Below are 24,671 nucleotides of genomic sequence, written 5' to 3' on the forward strand. Positions count from 1 at the left end.
ACCAATGCGCCACCAACCCTGGGAACCAAGAAGTTACGTCCCTTGTGCCTGTAGTTGCACTGGCCTAATCCACTTTCAAACCGGAACACAACAATACTGAGTACTGCTGTTTGGCGGTAGAATATCTGATGAGTGGGTGGTACCCACCCAGACGGGCTTGCACAAAGCCCTACCACCAAGTAAATATATAATAGTCTTACATTAGCCTGTAAATTTCCCACTGCTGGGCTAAGGCCTCCTCTCCCTTTTAGGAAAAGGTTTGGAGCATATTCCACCACGCTGCTCCAATGCGGGTTTTGTTTTCATAAATTTCGTTGAAATTAGACACAGGTTTCCTCACGATGTTTTCCTTCATCGCCGTGCACGAGATGAATTATAAACACAAATTAAGCACATGAAAATTTACTGGTGCCTGCCTGGGTTTGAACCCGAAATCATCGGTTAAGATGCACGCGTTCTAACCACTGGGCCATCTCAGCTCTTTTTACCTGTAAGGAAAAAGCGTTATGCCCCCTCCACGCGACTTTCCCCTTGGTATCTCTTTGTCTTTCATTCACACGAGATTTTTGTCACTGTTATTTAATTATTCTCAAAAGTTGTTAATTTATTTCATTGTGTCTGTGATTTAATACATAATATATAACAAAGGCAACTTCATTTTAACGAGGTGTCCCGCGACTCGTTTCTATTTCTATGACATAGGTATGTCGACGGCTAAACGGGCCACCTGGTCAGGGGTCTATGGCCAATGATCACCCCTGCCCATAGACATTGGTGCCATATGTAAATGCCCTTCCTTAGAGGCCGGCAAGGCATCTGCAAGCCCTCCGGTATTGCAGATGTCCATGGGCGGTGGTAGTCACTTTCCATCAGGTGAGCCTCCTGGTCGTTTGCCACCTATAACATAAAAAAAAGAAAAACAAAAAAATATATAATTTTAATCACTGTGAAAAAAAATAGATGCGTTGTGCTCCCTCTGTACAACGCTTTTGTCCTTACGACTTTTTTGCCAGTTCACTCTACCGTAGAGACAAAAATATAATAGATTTATATAGATGGTATCTATTGGTTTATTAGTAAATATTATTCTCTACAACATCGTTAGGGCTACTGGTCTAGTAAGTTCAGCCGGTTCCTTTCAGTTCTGATGTATTTTAACAAGATGCCGAACCGTGATGACCCAGTGGTTAGAACGCGTGCATCTTAACCGATAATTGCGGGGTCAAACTTAGACAAACACCACTGAATTATCATGTAGTTAATTTGTGTTTATAATTCGGTGAAGGAAAACATCGTGAGGAAACCTGTATGTGTCTAATTTCAACGAAATTCTGTTAATGTGAATCCAACTCGCATTAGAGCAGAGTTGTGGAATATGCTCCTAACCTTCTCTCAAAGGGAGAAGAGGCCTTAGCCCAGCAGTGGGAAATTTACTGACTGAACATGCTGTTTTCGTTGTATTTCATTACGAAATTTAAAATAATTTTTATAATCAGTAAATACATAAAACAACGTAAACATAAGTTTAAATACATGTTAGTATAAAATATCGAACTAAACATTGGTACATTCAAAACAGTATCGAACGCTGATAAGTGATAACAGCTATCACACGATATTTCATTAACCAAGTCCATGAGCGAGTTTTCATTCGAAAGATAATACTGTTAATACATAAAGGTGACGCAATCGTTGAGAAAATGAACAAAATCAGCGACGTTTTAAAACGAAACCACTCTAAGTGATGTCACGGAGGTAACCGGCTAATGTTAAGGAAATGACGCCGATCTTACTTGAGAAGATCCGGTTGTCTTTGTATAGTTACCAATTTAAATCACAAAAAAAAAAATTTGACTTCGACTGCGATAGATCAGCGGCACGCCAGGTAGGAGCTTGTGGTACAGGGTTCATGGCGTAGGTATCAGGCAACCACCATCTACCAAACCACATTGGAGCAGCGTGGTGAAGTAAGCTCCAAGCCTCATCACCCAAAAGAAGATAAGACTTTCACCCAACAGGAACAATAACAGGCTGTTATTTTACTTTACTTTTTTATAGTACGAATGTCTAAGGTCAAGAACCACCAAGAGGCCCATTTACCTCACACCCTATATAAACCTTGACCTTGTTATTACGGGAAATTATAATTTTATTATTCTTTGAATAATACTATCATCTACTTTAATAAATTACGATGTAATTTCACGTTATCTAAGTCATATAATGTACCGATTGATTTGTTTATACGATGAAACGAAAGATGTACAAACGAAAAATAAAATTAAAGTGTTCACCGTTCGCCTTGACTTATCGATTTCAATGGGAGCCAGGACACGTGTTAACATTTTAGGCAATTAAACTTCCAAAAGGAAATTAGGAGTTTATTGTTTAATATTTTAGTTTCATGAAGGTTTCCGTACCCAAAGGACAAAACGGGGCCTTATTAGATTCCGCTGTCCATCCGTATTTCACCAATGGACTTATTCATGAAGACGGTTTAGGAGTAAAAATCGTTGTTTGTTGAAGATGTAAAAAAAACACGCTGACAGAGATGGCTACTGGCGTGCACCACCTAAATTAATTTAACAAACTAATCAAAATCAAAATATATTTCATTCAAGTAGGCTTTGACAAACACTTTTAAATGGTCAATAGTAAAATAAAATCAAATTCAATATCTTTAGCTTCACTCCAAAGTAATATGCCATATGACATCATACAATAAATAAATCTCGTCTATCCTAGATGAGCGGTATTAATATCGCTTATGCTCCAGCTGAGTCTACCTGTCAGGGACGATAAAAGAAAATTCCACTGAAGTTGAGAATTTACAGCGATAAATAAGGCATATTACTCAATACAAGATTATATTAAAGATAAAAAATCGTGGACTCAGTATTTATTGTTTTCTAGGAGGAATATATAAAAATTCAATCGTACTTTACTGACATAATCTGTAATTAAAATGGTGGAAAACACAACTGAGTTTCTTTCCGGTTCTTCTCGGTAGAATCTACTTTCCTGACCGGTTTAACCGGCTTAAATTTAATTCAATATATAACGATTGAAAAGTGGTCTTATGAACCAACTTCAATCAGGAATATTTTGATTTGATTTGATTAATATAATGTTTCTCCCATACCATAGCATCGGTTACATCAAGACCGTCACTATTATATGATATATAATATATATACTCCGACCCATTGATTTTATTTCCTATAGGAGAAATAAACAAATAAAATTGAATTTATTTTAATACGAGATGAGACGATTTTCTTGAATCAAACGTATCATTAAAGTAGTCCTTATAAATAAAACATTATTACTTTTAAAATATACATTACTCTCAAAGGGAAATTTTTGGTAGTCATAATTCTTAGAAAAACATCCACGTACGAGGAAAATATACCAAGATGAAATATGAAAATTGAAAGAGTATAATTACATACATTCATATGGGTGTCACATTTTAACCCCAATCAACATACAATCATTTACATTAGCAACCTGTAAATTTCCCACTGCTGGGCTAAGGCCTCCTCTCCCTTAGAGGAGAAGGTTTGGAGCATATTCCACCACGCTGCTCCAAAGCGGGCGGATACACGTGTGGCAGAATTTCGTTGAAATTAGACACATGCACGTTTCCTCACGATGTTTTCCTTCACCGCCGAGCACGAGATGAATTATAAACACAAATTAAGCACATGAAAATTCAGTGGTGCCTGGGTTTGAACCCGAAATCATCGGTTGAGATGCACGCGTTCTAACCACTGGGCCATCTCGGCTCTATCGGCTCGGTATCGTTTAAACCCCACTAAAATCTCATTGGTCTGATGTCTTCGCCGCTTTGGCCACGTCACCATTGTAAAGAGAGGCTGCTATACACAGGACATAACAACGCATTAGTGTGTCTACAAGTACATGTGAACTGCTTATAACCTCACCATCAAAATCCGATGGGATTGCCATGCAACTGTATAGAGTTCAAGTGCAAGTGTTGCCTTGTAAAAATTATATGCATACTCAGAAAAAATAAAAAAAAACAAAGATCAAAAATCAAAATATACTTTATTCGAGTAGGATTTTACGAGCACTTTTGAATCGTCATTTAACAAACTATATTAAGTAAAGCTACCACCGGTTCGGAATGTAGATTCTACGGAAAAGAACCGGCAAGAAACTCACTAGTTACTCTTTTTCATCATCTAAAAATAACATACTTAATACTTCAAAGGCACGGACTACATGTCTGTGGTGAAACATATTTAACACAAGATTATCTATATGATAAAAAAGCGAGAAGCCAGTACTTATAGATCTATGCATATATTATAATAAAATTGGAGCGTCTGTTTGTAATATTAAAATAACCGCTTTTTTCTAAATGCATATGTATGTATACACGGTACATATACCTAAATAACATTTTTTTTAAATTTTTGTCTTTATACCGGCTAATCTCTGGAACGGCTGGACCGATTTTGACGGGACTTTCACTGACAGTAGCTGATATATTAAGGCGTAACTTAGGCTACAACAATAATAAATTCAAACGCGCATTAAGTCGTGGGCACAACTATTAACTACTGAGTATTTCGCCGGTTCTTCTCGGTTGAAACATTCCGAAGAGGATAGCTTTAAAATTCAAAATGTCGCAAGTGCCTACTTGTATAGAGTATATTTTCATGTATATAATAAGTACATAAACGTTTTTTAACCCCAACCAGCGTGTATTATATTGAACACACGCCACAGAGCCATTAAAGACGTAAATATATAATTATAATTCTTCATAACTAAAATACGATCTGTCTTAGCGAATATTTTTGGCGCCTTCCCAGTGCGCCAAGTTCTCAGGCAGCGTTTTAAATTTTATATCAATTATCTGTATAATTAAATAATTTAATAATGAAAAAAAATAAGCATTCCAGATACTTCCAGAGTCCGGATTGCTTCTGAATATTTTTTCGACAAAAAAAACGCAATAATTTGAATGAGCCCGAACTAGGTTTTGAACTGGGCTACTACTAATATTTATAAAAGTAGAAATCAATTATATGAAATTAAAAAATATACAGTATAGTATATAAACTTAAATTTGTCAATTTTCTTATTAAACAAATCCATCTTTGCATATTTAAAATAGAATTACAAAATCTACAACTGTATCATTTCATAGACAGGCCAAATGAAATTCGATGAAGGGCAAGCAACTCTTGATATAAAAGGTAATATTACAACTTACAAGCGAACAGATTCGAAGATGATTTTACTAATCATGTAAATACCACTAAGGGATCTCACACGTCACCCAGTAACGCCTTAGACATACTTAAGCGGTACGCTCCTTAGAATAAGATAGATTTTAAAAATACAGCTCCAGATGAAACAGTAAAAACTATTAATCATTAAATTATGAAAATAAATTGTGTCATTTTTCACTTATTAAATAACATAAATGGCGACTTGGCTCCTTATTTAGCTGTCATCTCTAATAAATGTGTAATATTTGGTACTTGTCCAGATCTATTTAAATTAAGTATTTAAGACGTGTAATAAAAATGACCCAAATTCGGACCGATTTTAATTTTGCTTGTATTAAGAAATTTATTTGACATAATCATGCTTAATCAACGATATATTACCAACGCGAATCCGGATCATGTAGAATATGTACTTCTACTACTGTTGAAGATTTTTCTAGAAATTTTGACAAACTGGTAAAACTAGGAACTCGTAACTTCACTTACCCGATTAAAATTGGTCAGTAAATCATTTGTGGGGCAATGCATATGTTTTTACAACATCATTCCAGATAATATTTAAAAATATTTTAATGAAGAATTGAACTTACTTATTTTTATATATTATAACGCAGAGGATAGCTCTCCTTGCTAACAAACTATTTATAATCGTAATTCTAGATTATTACTTTGAAATAAATATATATATAGATATAGATATATATTGTTATATGATTGACCGTGCAAGCAGGACGAATAGTATAAAAACCGGAGCGCGGACACTCTTCGTCGGAATCTCGTGCGGAGCGGACGTCTCTGTGTTCGTACTTTGCGTTTGAATAATTATTGTTTGCTTAAAGTAATTAGAATATTAAATAATTATTTATTGTAAACGTTGGTAAATTATATTTCTTTTTTTTTTTAAACTCAACTCGCTCCTGATTGCTAATAATATTGTTTGAACGATACAAATATATCACATAAAAGTTGAGATATGTACTAATACTAGAAATAAAAACAAACTCGTAATCCCTGCTTGCCGCTAGCATACGGTTCAGAGAACGTTTCTGATAAAATACCAGAAAATATAGATAATTTTACATTTAACATATTGAATTTTTTCATAAACAAAAATTATTTGATTTTATTAAAACACAATTTATCATATGATTCATTCAAACACTTTTCTGAGGGAGATGCTTGGATTAAGCTCAGTTTTCAACACAGGACAGAATAAATACAGTAATTGTGAATCATTATGAATCTGGCTCGTTTTAAAAGAACAATTATGCGAGTTTCTTCCCAAACGGTGGTAGAGTTTAAATATTGACGATTCAAAAATGCTATTGTAAAATTTTCTTGAATAAAATTTATTTGATTTGATTCGATTCCAGGATTTAAGGATTTCCGGCATTATATAGCCACTAGACTAACGAGGCAGACAATTTTGTTTGTAAATAAGTAAGTAAGAAACAACCTGTTTATTCCCTCTGCTATGTAATGGAAGAGCTTCCATCGAGGCTTATGTGGATTATTGTACACTGCTCAAACGTATGGGTTAGTCAGTACACAAGCAGGTTCTGGTTAATGGTGCTTGCCTGCTTTGAACCCGCAATTATCGGTTAAGATGCACGCAATCCAGCCATTCGGACAAACTCAAACTCAAACTCAAATTCCTTTATTCAATATAGAAGCATTATACTTACTTATTGATAGTCAGATTAAACACTACCACCGGTTCCAAAGGAAACACCCTGACCCGAGAAGAACCGGCGAAAGAAACTCAGCGGGTCTTTTTTTTTGTTAATCTAATTAAGTACATATGTAAATTCAATACGAAAAGAAATAGCCAGGAAGCGATCGTTTCATTCCCAAGGTGTGCTATCAATCATAATCTCACTAATTGTATAGTATGGACATATCAGCAATTTGTAAATCCTTGTATATTTTGGTGTGAAATTTGTTTCCAGGAAACTGAGCCTGATACGGGTGGCTGTATGTTGATATATTGGCCTCGTATATCGGGACACAATGACAAAAGCCAGTGCTACTGAAAAAAATACTTCTGCTTATAAACATCCTTTATTTCCGAATGATATACCTGGAGTAAGAGTGCAAAAACTTTTATAAAACATAATCCGTTTTATTGCCTTCAGAACGCGTGCATCTGAACCGATGATTGCTGGTTCAAACCCAGGCAAGCATCACTGAATTTTCATGTTCTTAATTTGTGTTTATAATTCATCTCGTACTCGGCGGTTAAGAAAAACATCGCGAGGAAACCTGCATGTGTCTAATTTCAACGAAATTCTGCCACATGTGTATCCACCCGCTTTGGAGCAGCGTGGTGGAATATGCTCCAAACCTTCTCCTCAAAGGGAGAGGAGGCCTTAACCCAGCAGTGGGAAATTTACAGGCTGTTACTGTTTGGTTTTCAAAGTCAAGTCAAAGTCAAAATCTTTATTCAATATATACATATATATGACTTATTGATTGTCAAAAAATCTACCCAGAATATTGTTATTTTATTGTAATTAATCATTTGCAAGTAATTAATTCATTATTCAGAGCCGTCGCATCGAAGATACAACTTGCCTTAATATAATAAATTTCGATAACTTGCCCTATTGAAAGGAGATGGAATCGAAGAAAGAGATGTAATTAAAAACAATTTATTCTTACTAAATGACGTCGACTAAGTAGAACTTTTCACGCGCGAACATAGTTCACATACCTTTTTTTTATTTTATTTCCCACTTTAATTCTACGTTCATTAACTTGAGTTGAATGTAGTGTCACTCCAATGGTGTTGTTATTACAAGTGCAGTATCATTGAATTCTATTGTTAACCGACTTTACAAAGGAGGTTAACAATTCGAAGTGTTTATTTGTTACTTTAATATTCGGTCATTTATGAATCGAGTTGGAAAATTAATTTTGGACCGAAGTTCTTTTACGCGGCTAACAGTGACAGTGAACTGGCAGACATCGACGCGTTAGGAAAAAGCCTTCTTCTTATCCACGCGATCTTTTCGTCCCTTTCTCTTGCTCTCCGTCTCTTTCTTTTACATACGGATATATTAAAAACAAAAAAATTGTTATTGTTTTAATTCTTAGGGATTTTTAATCACAATTTTATTTCTTTGTATCTATTATTTGTCAGATGTCAGATGTCCTCCGTTTTTATTTTGTTCGAATTGGTATCCTAATATCCTTGCCGTTTGGTGTACCCAGTGGTTTATTACACTGAAATAGCCATTTCTCCTTGTTATATATAAATTAATAAATAAGACAATATTAACACTGTGTAAAGCCACAAAAACATGCTATGTTCAGATTCACTTCAACAACAAGATAAGCCTCTTAAAGCTTGCGTTGAGGCTGTGAACTATATCCAGGTCAAAGTGCAAAAACATATTTAATGAAATATTATTTTCTACTCGACAAAACTTTACATCAATAAGCTGTTCTTAGAAGAATATTTTATTAAATTTATATTGAAACTGAAATCTGCATTATATTATAGATAAACACTAATATATTATCGTAAGAAATTGTTGCTGACATTATATGGGTATTGCATGAAATAAATTGATTTATTTATTATTTAACATATGACGTATGACAAATATTTATTGATTGTAGTGAAGTAAACACTACCATCGTTTCGGATACGAAAATATCAAACATGTGGTACTCTTTTCCCTAATTTTATAAGATGTGTGCACGCACAAACTTTATTTATTTCTCCTTTGCTCATTTGTCGTCTCGTTTTGTTTTGTTTCTCACTTTTGCTGTCGTAACCAGCGATTGTATATTTATGTAAGAATGACGAATGTAAAAATCGCTAGCAAACCTATCAAATAAATAGATAGATAGTTAATTAGATAGATAAATAGATAGATAGGTGGCTGGATGGATGGATAGATAGACAGACAGACAGATAGATCGATAGATAGATGGATAGATGGATAGATGGATAGATGGATAGATAGATAGATGGATAGATGGATAGATGGATAGATGGATAGATAGATAGATGGATAGATGGATAGATAGATAGATGGATAGATGGATAGATGGATAGATAGATAGATGGATAGATGGATAGATAGATAGATGGATAGATGGATAGATAGATAGATGGATAGATGGATAGATGGATAGATGGATAGATAGATAGATGGATAGATGGATAGATGGATAGATAGATAGATGGATAGATGGATAGATGGATAGATGGATAGATGGATAGATAGATAGATGGATAGATGGATAGATGGATAGATGGATAGATAGATAGATGGATAGATGGATAGATAGATAGATGGATAGATGGATAGATGGATAGATAGATAGATGGATAGATGGATAGATGGATAGATGGATAGATGGATAGATGGATAGATAGATAGATGGATAGATGGATAGATGGATAGATAGATAGATGGATATATGGATAGATGGATAGATAGATAGATAAATTATGATTAAGATGAGAACCAGCAAAAGACACTCAGCAGAGTTTGTTTTTTTTTATATCCATTTTTTCACAATTTTCAATAAAATAAGAGGAGGCGATTATTACATTTCCAAGGTCGGCGACCACCTATAACCCAATATTGTATTGTGATGTGAAACGAACGAGACAACTGTTTGGCTCCAGGGTTCGTTCATTATTTCCCATTACGTAAAACATAATTGTTTTAATACGATAGGTACTAATATTTAATATTTTAATAGTTAGGTAGATAGCCACTTTATGATAAGTGGTCACCACCGTCCATAGACATTGGGAAAATGTTAATCATATAGTACATCTCCAATGCGCCACCAACCTTGGGAACTAAGTTATTATGTCCCTTGTGACTCTGACACTGGCTCACTCACCCTTCCTACCGGAGCGCAGCAAGACACAGTATTGCTTGGCGGCAGAGAATATGATAATTAGGTGGTACCTACCCCGACAGGCTTGCACAAAGCCCAACCACTAAGGTAAACGGAAAGCTTGTATACACAAAACAAGACCCACGGTATTTAGAAAAAAAAATTAAGTTTTACAATAAAAATATACGTCATAAGACGCCGTAGTATCCGAGTAGGTATGTCTGCAATTGCACTGGGGCACGTCACTGAAGAGGGACCTCAGAGAGAATTGAACAGCAATACAGGAGATGGTATTTCACTATAAACGAACGTGTAAATTCCAGCTAGCTTACAAAGAGCGATAAATCGTAAAGTACAGACGCATGAGAACAAGTCCTAACTATAAGGCTTTTTTACACATTTACACACTTGTTAACTTCGCTTTAAGTAGTGTCATACATGATACCGAAGTTCTGATCAAATATATTTTCTTAATAATATATTTAAAAAGGACCGAGTTTTTATTGAGACGCACTGACATATTTGCCACCTGATGTTAAGACGTTCAAATCATCTCTTACTTCGTCAACGTGCTAACAACCTTAAGAACTAGGTTATTATGTTTCTTTTTGGCGGTAGAATATATAATTAGTGTGTGGTACCTACCCACAGGCGTTGAACAAAGACCTACCACTAAGTCATTAAACTCTACCAAAAGTTATAATAGCCGTTACAAAATTATATATATATGTTTAAATGGCTACAATACAGTTTAATTTTCTTAATAAATAATACATATTTGTATGTTTGTCAAAATAAAACAGCTGTGAACTCCGCCCACGATACTCGCAGTAAGGAAGATGGATACTACATGTGTATTGCGAAATAAAACAATAAAAATATCACAATAATGAAGACAATTAGAAACGACAGCACACACTGCATTATCTTGTCTGAAACTCCGTCTCTCAGACGCTTGCAGGAACTTCGTTTCGCTAAGTCTCGCGATAGTTTCCGTAATAAAGCTCGTCTGTTGCGTAAAAGCCTTATGCTGTCGAGGAGATGGATTTAAGGCTTTATCCGTATTTATGCTCCATAATGGATGGAGTGGATTAATTGTGAGCATCAGAATTTCAGTTACGACGTTTTACGTCGTGATAATACTGCCTGTGAACTTTATTATTATTATTATTGTTTAAATGCTGAAATGTTATTAATAATACATTGTTATTTCAATAAAACCTTATCGACCACCTTCGTATCGTATCATCTATGTACATTACATTACATTAGCAGCCTGTAAATTTCCCGCTGCTGGGCTAAGGCCCCCTCTCCCTTTGAGAAGGCTTGGAGCACCACCACGCTGCTCCAATGCGGGTTGGTGGTACTGGTACGCATTTGGGAGAATTTCGTTGAAATAAGACACATGAAGGTTTCCTCACGATGTTTTCCTTCACCGCCGAGCACGAGATGAATTGTAAACACAAATTAAGAACATGAAAATTCAGTGGTGCCTGCCTGGGTTTGAACCCGAAATCATCGGTTAAGATGCACGCGTTCTAACCACTGGGTCATATCGACTCATCTATGTAATGCGATTTTTTTATTATATTGATGTTAGCTTAAAATTTAAATCAACAATGTAGCATGAGGATTGAAAGGTGCATTTATGGGGCCTACCTGAATAAAGAATATTTTGATTTTGATTTTTTTTAAATTAAATCTTAGTAATAACTTTAGTATATAAATTAATTAAATATATATTGCTTGTTGATACTTGAATAATTTCTTTTAACCATTTAATCTATCGGCTATCAGCTTATAGAAGACTATCGGTCAGGACGACGTTGATTTAATAGCTCAATTGATGTTTATTTGAAAGATAAATAATAATAATAAACATATATATGAATATATTTATGTTAGCTGATTGTATTTGCCAAAATTATTTGATAAAAATATACAAATTACGATACAGAAGGTGGTTGTCAGTTTACACATACAAACATTGTTGTATTTTTTACGAAGGCTGACTAGCAACCGCTTGGTGGTATGTGATATTCACCCACAGACTGACACAAGAATTATATAAACGATTACTTACACCTTAGTAAGAGAAAAAGCCGAGATAGCTTAATGGCTTGAACACGTGAATTTTAATCCATGACTGTGGGTTCAAACCCGGGCAAGCACCACCAATGTGCTTAATTTGTATAATATTTTTCGTACTCAGCGAAAGATAAATATCGCTAGGCAACCTGGATGTGTAGGTTATTGGAGTAGCGTGGTAGAAAAAGCTCCAAGCTCCTTGAAAGGGGAAGCTTTAGCTCAGCAATGGGATTTTACATGCTGTTAATTAAATAAATGCAAAATAAATTCAAGTGTTTCAAATTACTCTTCACCTTTAATTTAAAGCTTGAATCGACGAAAGAAAATTCGAGCGTAAAGTTAAAGTTAAGGTTAATAATTAAAGATTCCCTTTGAGAATTCGTGACGGTAATAAAATTAAATCAAATTGAAGGCAGACAATGTTTTCGAATTTAAGTTCTCGTATTATTATTGTGACGACGCTTATGTTATAATCCAATTACGGATAAATTTAAATGCGTAATGAGTTTTAAATTTACATGTTCTTAGTTAAAGCCCTAATTTTAGGCTTAGCCTTTTTGTGAATGAATATATTTCAAAAAATGTTATCATTTCAATTTTATATTTCTCTGTACTTGTTAGGGCTTTGTGTAAGCCCATCTGGGTAGGTATAACCTACTCATAATATATTTACCGCCTTTATTACTTAGTGTTGGTGTATTCCGGTTTGAAGGGTGAGTGAGCCAGTGTAATTATAGGAAGATAAAAGGCACATCTCTATTGCCAAGGTTAGAGGTGCATTGTCAATGTAAAGGATGATTAAAATATCTTACGGCGACAATGTATGGGGCCATTTAAGCATTGACAATAACTTTTTAATTAACATTTATATAGATGCTTACTTAATTTCTTTAGCTTAGGTAGGCAAACGCACAAATACGCCAGTCATCTTAGGTACCTTAAATGACGAATTCCCATAGTATTTGTCATCCATGGTACTCAAGATTTTCTGTCTCAATATGTCTCAATCACCATTCAAGTCGGATGAACGATAAAATATTCATATTAATCAAGATAATTAATGAGAAGAAGCTAATAAACAATTATTAAATGGAAAATCGAACCCGTGACATAGAAATATATGATTAATATACCATTACGCTATTGAGGTTTTTATTAGTTCATATTTCTAGAAAGTTCAGGCTGTAACCATAGATCAACTATAAATAGAATCATTTCTTAATGTCGAACGTTACAAGATTGACCCCAAAAAATATATTATATTCGTAACCGAATAAAGATAAATCAATGTAACACATTAGCTAATTAAAAAATATGCTATAAATATATCGAAGAACAATAAAAACTCCCTAGCTTCACCCTTAATATTAATGGGGTCTACGACGAATGGGGCCTTTCGTAGACACTACGTAGACTTCTACGAAAAGTAGCGAGTTTGAATATGTCAATTTTTTTTTTTTTTAATTAAATTACTAGTTGTAATATAATTGACAAATCTGTAATATTGTGTCTCCGAATATTATGTCAGATTTAATGGGTGGATTGTGACAGTAAGGGAATAGAGATTTCACTAAGGCATTACAATACATCTTGCACAATTACTCTCTCATGGTAATGGCAACTATGATCAAAATTATCAATTTCGCATCATAGAAAAAATTAAAAGGAAATAAATTCCCGGCCAAGAACAGAAGCGTCAAGGTCATTTAATTATAACGTCAAAAGGTGAACAATGGAATTATTCGACGAATTCTCATCTGCTCGACGAATTTGAAAACGTCGAGATAGTTTGATTAAATGAACATTACACCTGGTCCTGAATATGGAGCTTACAGCTGTATAATCGGACTATTAATGTGTTGTTATTAAGCCGCTAGAGCTAGAGTTTATGTAATACATTGCAAATGGTAGCATGAATCTCATGATGGAGCTGAAAGATAGCTTATGAATCTTACTTAAAAGCCTAAAAGTCCATTTGTCCAGTTTTAACTCCGTGGGTTACAAAATATCTGACCCAAAATAAGGAGAGGAACGGGTCAAGGGTAGGATTGTATTTGAGTGCTTACAGATATGTTATAAGTGCTCTTGTTACCCTTTTTTTCCTACAGTAGAGCTCAGAGAGGTCGACTACTCGTGAAAACAAATATTACAAACGGAATAAATAAACGAAAACAACTGGAGTACGGAAACAAAATAACGGTACGACTAGAAATTCGAAACGAAATATGTAAACACACGCACACACAGAATAAGAACAAAAAAAAATTATAAAAGTAAAATCAAAAATTTTCTTTCATCAAACTACAACCTTTTCTTTAAATAATAGCACCCTTTCGTGCGATTGTAGACAATTTATTTTTTTTACATTTTTCTTGGAATATAAATAAAATAAATTTTCCGTTAATATACTTTTCATTTAATGATATCTAAAAACTTAAACCAGTTTATGACTATGGAATATAAATTATATTATAATAATAAATAAATAAACATTGGACAACATCACATACATTACTCTGATCCCAATGTAAGTATGTAAGACGTAACGACGGTAATTATATTGAAAACTATGATACTGTATGATGAGCGATATTTGTTTTATATAAAATCATCAAACACTCAATAATTTAAGGGCGAATTTTCGTTATATTTGTAACGTTTCCTTAGTTGATGCATTTTCTTTTAATTAATTTTGACAATGCATCACATCCTTGTAAAGATAATCATTCGATTGGAAGTTCAATTATAGAGCTAATTATGACCAACACTGAACTCTACTACACCTAAACATTGACAATACAATTTAGTTCAAATAAAATCAAAATATTTATTCTGGTAAGCTCTTCAAGGAAATGTTAAGCAGGCTACAGAAAGCATTTTACAGAAAAAAAAATGAAAGTAGAGCTTAATTAACGTAGTACCAGTAAATCTTTGATTGTTGGGGTTGTCGGATAAAACTATGCCCACCAATAGAGTGTATTATTACTTAAGTATTTTAAATCTAAATTTTAAGTAATTAAAATAAAATGACAATTGTAATGTGATATAAAGTCACGCATAGCACATCTTTTACGTAGATTATCTTATTTTACCCGTGAAAAGCAGGGTCGAGTAGCTAGTATATATATTGTTTACATACAATCGAAAGAACTGGTAAACCTATAAAAAATATTTATTATGAAACTAAAAACAAAGAAAAGTTTATTTGAAATTAAATACAGTTTTGGGAAAAAAGTACAAATTACATATTATTTTATATTATATTACATATACTTATACAAAACTTTGATTTATTAATAGATTCTGTATTAAATTAATTCTAAACGCAAGAAAGAAAACCACGAAAAAAAATTTACAAACCAAGAACTGCGTTCTAAGACTAACTAAATTTCCTTGTAGTAATGTAAAAAGTTTTTTTTAATGTTTCTCTTGTCTTTTTTCATAGAATAAATATCAGGGTTTCTAAGGTTAGAGAAAATAAACGCAAAGATGAAATTGCGTCTTTGCTTTTGTAAAACACAACGTCATCAATTTTGACAGATAAAAATAAGACTTCAATGAATTGCTTTAAGTAAATGACCTTGAATTAAATTCGTTAATGTATAATTAATTAACGTAAAATTAACCAATAATGCGATCATTCGGTTACAAATTGCGGTAGTCGAGATATCGACTAACGATAAAAAGTCCATCGGTTTTATTAATAGGTTCTACGAAGGTTCTACGAGGGTACTATGAACGGTCTACGGGGAGCCTACGAAGCTTATTTCAAAAGTACATCTAATTCCAGTAATATTGTTCTTACACTGGCGTTCGACTTTTTTATAGCACATTCATTACGAAATGTCTAACTGAATGGCACAGCAGTGATTATTATTAACAGTTTCTTTCTTCTTAAATATTATTTATTGTACTAACGTTAGGATGAGATAATTGTTACCAACAAAATGGACATATAGTCTGAAATAAATGATTTATTATTATTATCTATTCGAATTACTTACATTTAACATAATCGCCTACATTGTCAGGTATCCTAGAGGCTTACAATATAAATATAAATATATATATAATCTATACACATACCAAAGCCGCCTCTCCTTTTTAGTGAACACTATAAAATCAAAACTTTTCAGATCTACATACGGTTTTCAACAACGGACGGTGATACATGAAAAAGGGTTAGGCGTGTAATTAATTTAACTGAATCAATGTCGATTGGGAGGGTAGAGTGTAAACCAATAAAGATATTTGTTGAGATATTATCGTTTAATGTACATATGTATCTTATTTAAGCCGGGAGAAGCCGCGACATATAGTTAATGGCTTGTAAATAATTTCGCTATTTTTTTTAATTCTGGCATGTACTAACATCAGTTGTCAAACTTGCGTCGTACTCGTAAAATTCAGCTGAATCATTTTTCTTCTAGAGTTTTAACACACTGCCAACGCCAACTCGAAATACATACATACTTCAAAGTAGATAAAAATTATAATAAAAACAATCGATACTCCATAAATAATGTTAAAATTCGAAGTGTTTATTCACAAGATAAATAATAATTATCAACATATATATATATATATAAAATTATTAAGGTAGGTTCGTTTATGTTAGCTGATTGTATTCGCCAAAAATTATCTGATAAAAATACACAAATTACGATACTAAAGGTATTATCAGGTTACAAATATAAACATTGTTATTCTTTTATGAAGGCAGTCTTATCTATGGTATGTGATCTCTTTCGCCCATAGAAGGCTAATCTTTCTCTTTGAGGAAAAGGCTTAGAGCTTTGGTTGAATTTCACTGAAATATACATAGGTTTACGAGCCCGAGATGAATTACGAACAGTGGCATTTGCCTGAGTTTGAACCGGCAATCATCGTTTAAGATGCACGCGTTCTAATTACTGAGCCATTTTAGCTTCATCATACGTCTACCGACGTAAATATAATTCACATGAGCCTTGAGCTTCCATACACAAAACTTAATGTTTGCAATAATTAAAAGTAAAAATACATTAGCTTTTACTTCAAACACAACAATGGTAAAGGATCTGAGAAGTGAGGATCCCCCATCTAAGTCAAATGGACAAACGACTTTGCGGTTTCGGATCCGTGCTACGAGTACTTTACTTTACTTTTTAAATTATATCTCACTTGAAGGTCATAAAATGAACCGTTATGTCTTAAAACAACATATAAACTCATATCAAAAGTCAGACAGAGGAGAGGAATTAATAAATGTCTTTATTCCCTTTAGAGTAATTAACAGAGACGCACGAGACTTTTCTTGACATTAGGTAGGCGGACTAATGAGCGAATTATGGTAAGTCACAACCATCCATAGACAGCACCAAGCTGTAAGAAATATTAACACAATCAAAAACAAAGTCTTTATTCAAGTAGACTCATAAAAGTATTTTAAAATCTTCATTGTCATTCGATTCGAAAAGTAAATTCTACCAAGCAGAACCGACACTGAAATCATTAGTTCAATTATACAGCCTGGAAAATCATTAAACACTAAAGATCACGCTTTTTTATCTTTAATATAATTTTGTATTGAGTTATATGCCTTAAACCTGGTGATGTAATCATTCCTTACATCACCGATGCACCAACCTTGAGAACTAAGATGTTATATCCATTTTACTTAGAGTTAAAGTGACTCTTCAAACCAGAACACAGCAATACTAATTTCTGTTTGGCGGTAGAATATATGATCGGGGTGCTACCCACCCAGCAGCGCACAAAGCTCAACCACTAAGTAGTCTTAGTGTGTTAGAGTGTATTATATTTAGTTTATATTTCAGGTCCGAGGTGTTAATAAGCCAAAACTCTTCCCTGCACCGCTTATATTTTTTATTTTATAATGTAGGTGGCAAACGGGGAAGTTTGAAAGTGGCACCGTTAACCGAGAAGCTATGTGGAAACCGGCTGAGGAATGAGGAGTATGTTGTGAGGAAGGTCTTGAGCATGGACGTGGATAAATATTGAGTTAGGGGACGACCAAAGAAACGATGGATGGATTGTGTGAAAGACGATATGACTGGAAAGAATGTTACTTGGGAGATGACGTCAGATGGAGAAGCATGGAAGAAGAAGACATGCTGCGTCGACCCCAAATTGGGATAAAGGCAGGAGGATGATGATGAGGTGGCAAACGAGCAGGAGGCTCTCCCATGGAAAGCAACTACCGCCAATGGACATCTGCAACACTGAGGGGCTTGCTGGTGCGTTGTCAGCATTTCAGAAGTGTGTACGCTCTTTTCTTGAAGGTTCCCAAGTCGTATCGGTTCGAAAAAATCGCCGACGAAATCTGGTTCCACAGAGTAGTAGAGAGAGGCATAAAAAATACTTCAAAAACCCTCTGTTGTGGATTTTCGAACACCTAGGTAACACGGATGATACGTGGAATTTTGAAGTCCGAAGGAGAAATTCAGCAGCCGGGATCCAAATACAATACTAAATTGTATATCATAACATAAAAACAAGCTCATATTATATTAGTAAGGATTACGCTACGCCCTCGGGCGCTGACCAGAGGCGATTAACGCGGGCAAAGCCGGGTGGAGCGGCTAGTAAAGTCAAATAACTAAGGGAATTATTAATGTCGAGAAAATCAAAGACTTTGAATATGTCCGTTCGTGTTTTTACTACGTTACTTATTATACAGAAATTATTTATCCAACTTGAATATTTTATGACATTGTAGCGCTGTTTCTTTTTAAATTTCAAAAATTGAATGTTATCAATTCGGTTGTTTTTTTTTTTTAAATATGAATTGATTCTCTTTTTGTTTAAGATATTCTACTGTAAGGTCTGTTTAATTTTTAATCTGTAATATTACACCTGTAGTCGTCTATATAACATATTTCATTTTTAGTTATGACTTATGATGAATGACAGTATGTACACGGATTTAATGTATATTTAGCGTACAGACGTGAAATAGATAGAAAAAAAGATAAGAATTTAAATTACTTTAAACAATTTACTGACAAATCAAAAATAGTTCTAGTAAGTCACCAAATCATACATATTGAAGTTACTTACTCAGTTTTACTTATTCCGAATAAAACACAACGAACACTCTTAACAAATTACAAGTCGCGCAAATATCGACCTCAGCGTCCAAAAAGAAAAAATAATGGCGGTTTAATTAGGTTTCGCGCGATTTTGTTTTTTTTTTTTTAATTTAATTTGATCTAGTCAGTTATATGGATAAAGGAATCTCCTAAATGTATATAACTTTTACTTATGAATTCTATATGGCGTTATGTCAAATCGTAGACATTTCTAATATATCATTGTTTTATATAGCACTATGGAAAGATTCAAATAAACTTTTTTTTTTTTATGATATAGATAGGCGGACGAGCAATTGGGCCACCTGATGTTATGTGGTACCACTGCCCATAGACAATAGCGCTATAAGAAATATTAATCATTCCTCACACCACCAATAACCAACCTTGGGAACTAAGATGTTATGTCCTTTGTGCCTGTAGTTACACTGGCTCACTCACCCTTCAAACCGGAATACAACAATTCTAGGTACTGCTGTTTAGCGGTAGAATATCTGATGAGTGGGTGGTAGCTACCCAGACGCGCTAGCACAAAGCCTTACCACCAAGAAATATAACATAATAAAGATGGTAGTCAGAGACATATGTTAGTTTTATTCGTTAAAATTAATGTTGTGCTCCTTAGGACCGAGTGAACTAATTATCAAATCGTTATGCCCCTCCATACGATCACTTTCATGCAACATTATTTTATGTAATTTCGTATATTTGTTGTAATGTTTTAATTCACACGGAATTTTCAATAATATTTGTCATTCTCATTTAATATTATTCAAAAACGCTTCATTGTGAATTTTTAATTGAATAAAATTTTAATTGATTCGTATTGTTATTTAATATATAATATTATATATCAAAAACAACTTAGTTTCCAACCGGGTGAGTATTACGGTAAGTAATTACGTATTCGCACACGAAAATATCGAGATAAAAATAATGAATATAATTATTGTAAAAAAAAAACATATTTACAGTACATTGTCGCCTTAAAGAAACTTAGCGCAATTGTTGGTAATAAACTTTACAATTATTGTTTTCATAAAATAATAAATAATATATTTTCGTTATTTAGCAACCTGAAGGCGATCATCTCTTTCCCAAGTTTTAGAATCAACTAAGAATTCATTAGTTTTGTAATATCCTGTAGCACACTTTGAAAATTTACAATTGAATATTTTTGAACGTTTTTTAGATTACTTTTATTTGTCTTGGCACAAGAGTCGAAATTATCTATTAGTTAAGAACTATAAATCAAAGCTGAAGACTGCAGGTTCAAACCCAGATAAGCATTAAGATTGCATGTGTTTAACTTGTATTATTTCTCAGCGGTGAAAAAAAACACGTGGAAATGTTCATAGACTTTAATTGTTTTTTAACACTTCATGCATGCGACGGCATGGTATTCAGAATAATACGTCTTACATCTGTAATGATACTGACTCACTCAAATTTAAAATCGGAACACAGACTCACTATATTTGCTAGAAGAATGAAAGTGAAATGTAGATTCTACCGAGATGAATTGACACGACACTTAGTAGTTTTTTTTTCACTCTTTGAACATTTAAAATATAAAGTTATGTTCGCCAAATACTATATTGTAAGCCTATAAATTATTTTATATAAAATATTTATAAATAATCATTTAAGGTTAGCTTTTAGCTATTGAGTTATATTCAATCACAGAATTATATAAATGTGATGAATACTTTTTGGTTTGACATTTTTATAATAAAAGTAGAGGAAGAATATTTTAGAATTTGACTTGGGAATTGTGAATCTGGGTTGAAAAGCGGAAGATAATGGATGATTGTAAAAACTGGAAAAATAAATATTGTAAACTATATTAAATATTGTTAATTATTTGACGTTCCTATTTACTTGAAGCTGGGTCTTCAATATATGCATGACGGCGACTGCGATAGATCACGACCGTCATCGGTAGGAGCTTCTGGGTTCATGGCGTACGTCTCAGGCAATTAACCACAACGATACAGTATGACAATTCTTGTACTTTATTTAGGTAATCAGCAATCACAAATTATAGCTGTAAGGTTAATTGGCCAAGATATTATATTATGATGTATTTATTTAATACTATGTAATATATACACTAATAAGTTTCAAATTCATAAGTTATAACTGGCCATAGTCACATAATTATTTTAATTATGTAACTATGGCAACGCAAGAATAAACGAGAAGGCACTTGACATTGTTGTTGAATATAATTGTTAACAATAAAATATTTAAATAAGAAAATAATGGACTTTAATTGGAGATATAAACTTAGATCCTTTTATATCCGAGTTGCGTGAACCGACGGTCCCGTTTAGGAGGCCCGAACTGCATCGCTCTCTGTAATAATAATTAGCTTCAGACTCCTCGCTGTCCAAAGAATTCAAAATGTGACAGTTGACCCTTCAAACGATTCCGATCACATGATTCATTACGTCACGGCGTTCACGCCCCACAGATACAACAAAATCATCTAAGTTAATAATTATTCATAATCGAAAACATGTATATAATATATTCTGCCTTGAAGTCGACAAGTATTAGCTCCATGGCTTTCTATCATCTTTATAATCCTGTATTGAATAATATGCACGCTTTTTTATTAATGTATTTTCTATAAATGATTCTAATCTATGTATCGGCAAAGTTAAAAATATCTGCGGAATTTTATCGTAGAATACCTTGCCCAGAGAAGGATTTATTGACTTTGCTGAGTCGGTTTTATTGTCCCAATAAAAGTTGTACCTACCATCAGGGTAAGTGTTTCAATCTGTACCTTTCCCTACCGTCAGTAAAATTTTCGTAAACCTTTTGTTCATTAAATATTACTGAGTTCACTCACCGATGGTCGCTTTGTTCGGGCTCCGAGAATAAATTAATTACATAAATAATTAAATATACTATACTCCGCTCCGATTCAAAACTGTTACTGTTAATATTTTATCAAATGTCCTTTCCCTTTTAACTTTTTGCTATATTCAAATATTTTGGAAGAAACTGTGACCGTCATGGGAAAAAAGATTTAAAAAAATCGCTTAGTTTCGTTTGCCGTTTTTCCAATCGGATTTTTTTTATTTAATATCCTATGGTAGTTTTATTTGCACTATCAATAAGTATCACTTATTTGTAATTAACGTTTCAATATCAAACAATGAACTTGATGACAATTTGATTTCGGTTCAAATTTTTTTATTGACTTTTGTTATGGGTCGTCAAGTAAATGACTCGTCAAAGTTTATAACTATCGAAATAATTGATTAAAACAAATAAAACAAGTATAAAAAAAATTGTGTCAACTCTTTCATCAAGCATGCTTACAGAGACTCAAGTAATTGATTTATTTTTTTAAAAATATTTTTTTATAAAGTATTTTCTCGTGTTGAAAAATGATTACAGAGGATTAGTACAAACTTTTCCCTTGTAATCATATAGTCGTCGTTAGTCAGTAAAATGGAGTATGAAATTTAAGGTAGGTAGGTAAAGTGAAAGGTAACAAGAGCAGATAAACGCCGCCTTTAAATAAATTAATCCCTTCCCTTTTTATAGAATTATCGTTTATATATTTTTATCTATAATTAAACTAGTGACCCGTTCTAACTACGCACGGGAATAAATTTATTAATAAATATATTGTTCTAAGCGGCGCAAAGTAAAGTACCCATCGACATGATTTTTAACACTCATCGGCATGTTAGAGTCATTTTGTTTAAATATACAAAACTGGGATTCTAATGAGTATTTTTAAACTGAAAAATCTAGTTAGCAGTTTGAACCCAGGACATCAATCAGCAGTGTTATATCTAGCCACTGGACCAGCGAGGCCTTCCTATAATATATTCAAAACGAAAACGATCTCATTCCAGAACGTTGATCACCTTTGATCTTGTATTGCGCGTTTCATTCCTATAATTACCCTGACTCATTCGTTCCATTCACGTAAATACAACAATACAACAATACAACGCATTGTTGCCTTCTTTGTTCGTTCACTCTTTGTATATTTAAAAAACATGACATAATACCCATCATTTTTCTAATAAAGTTATATTTTTCATTCGTTCAAATCCTTCATTCGTTCATTTAGCAACGTAAAGAATGACTGGCAAATGTTGATGGTATTTTAGAGTAGAGTTCTTGCACTTTCATATATATAAAAATTTAAAATTTATAGTAATATTGTAAATCTGAAGAGTTTGTTTGTTTGGTTGAAAGCACTAATCTCAAGACTGGTCCGATTGAAAAAAAATATTTCAATGTTATATAGCCCATTTATTGAGGAAGACTAAAGGGTATACCATCACTCTATCAACAATAGGAGCAATATCATACATGGAAAAATTGCGAACCGAGCGAAGTAGGGACAAGCAGCTAGTATTAAATAAAACCATCCGTTTTTTTTTAATGCGTCAAATATCTTCATTACAAATATTAAATATATTTTTTGTACTGACTCAAAAACTTATATTTTTTATGCATATATAATATATACAGTTTAATTTAAAGAGCAACATTTATAGAACACAATTTGTTAATTTTAAATTCAATGCGACGGTTTCGAAGTCACACCCAATACGGGTGCGCCGGTTAGCCACGTACTTGTAACTAAACTTCTTTACAAGGGTATGTATAAAAACTGGAATAAAATGCTTTTTATCAATACATATACATATAAATATATGTACTGATGTAATCTTCTTTATCATTTGATTTAATATATTACACAAATATAAAAGTGATATAAAAAAATAATTAATTAAACGATAAAAAATATATAATTAAAAAATATATATTTTACCTTAGTTTGCCGGCAGTTAAACCATTATCTGCTCACAGGACACAAACACGATTACTTAAATGCACAGAAACACAGCACGACACAGACACGGCACGGCAGTTGTTAAACTTTTATGTTTATTCGTAGCAACCCGACCGTCCGCTACGGCGCCCGACAGGAAACTAATGCTCGCCGTAGAGGCTATAAGGATATATTAAAAAGCGCCAGTTGGAAACTAAAAAATAAAAATATTTAATATATATATTTTGCAAAATCATATTCATAATTAAATATTATATTTTACTTTTCGCTTTTCCTTCGAGTCGAGAATACTTTTTATATAATAGTTTCAGAATAAATCATTTGTTCTAATATTTTATCAAATTGTGTGATATTAAAATATTAACATAATATTATAATAAAATATTATTTTAAATAAACATTTTAAAAGATATCATTAAATGCATATTAAACGATTATTTAAGGAGACTTCGGTGTAATATATAAATAATTATGGTTTTACTATCTGAAATAGAGCTCCCCTAGAGCCGTAGAGTTTTTATA

General features: G+C 33.2%; 1 protein-coding gene across 1 annotated transcript in view; it reads right to left on the bottom strand.

The window, feature by feature from the left end:
- The window catches only part of LOC113391633 (synaptotagmin-7), a 632,900-nt gene extending 608,627 nt beyond the window's left edge, over positions 1-24,273 (bottom strand). Inside the window, exon 1 of the mRNA XM_026627662.2 lies at positions 24,129-24,273. The gene's annotated coding sequence lies outside the window, so the exon portion shown is untranslated. The remainder of the gene's footprint in view (positions 1-24,128) is intronic.
- Positions 24,274-24,671: the final 398 nt, after the last annotated feature.

Source organism: Vanessa tameamea, chromosome 30 (assembly GCF_037043105.1).
Source record: "Vanessa tameamea isolate UH-Manoa-2023 chromosome 30, ilVanTame1 primary haplotype, whole genome shotgun sequence".
Classification (NCBI taxonomy): Eukaryota; Metazoa; Arthropoda; class Insecta; order Lepidoptera; family Nymphalidae; genus Vanessa; species Vanessa tameamea.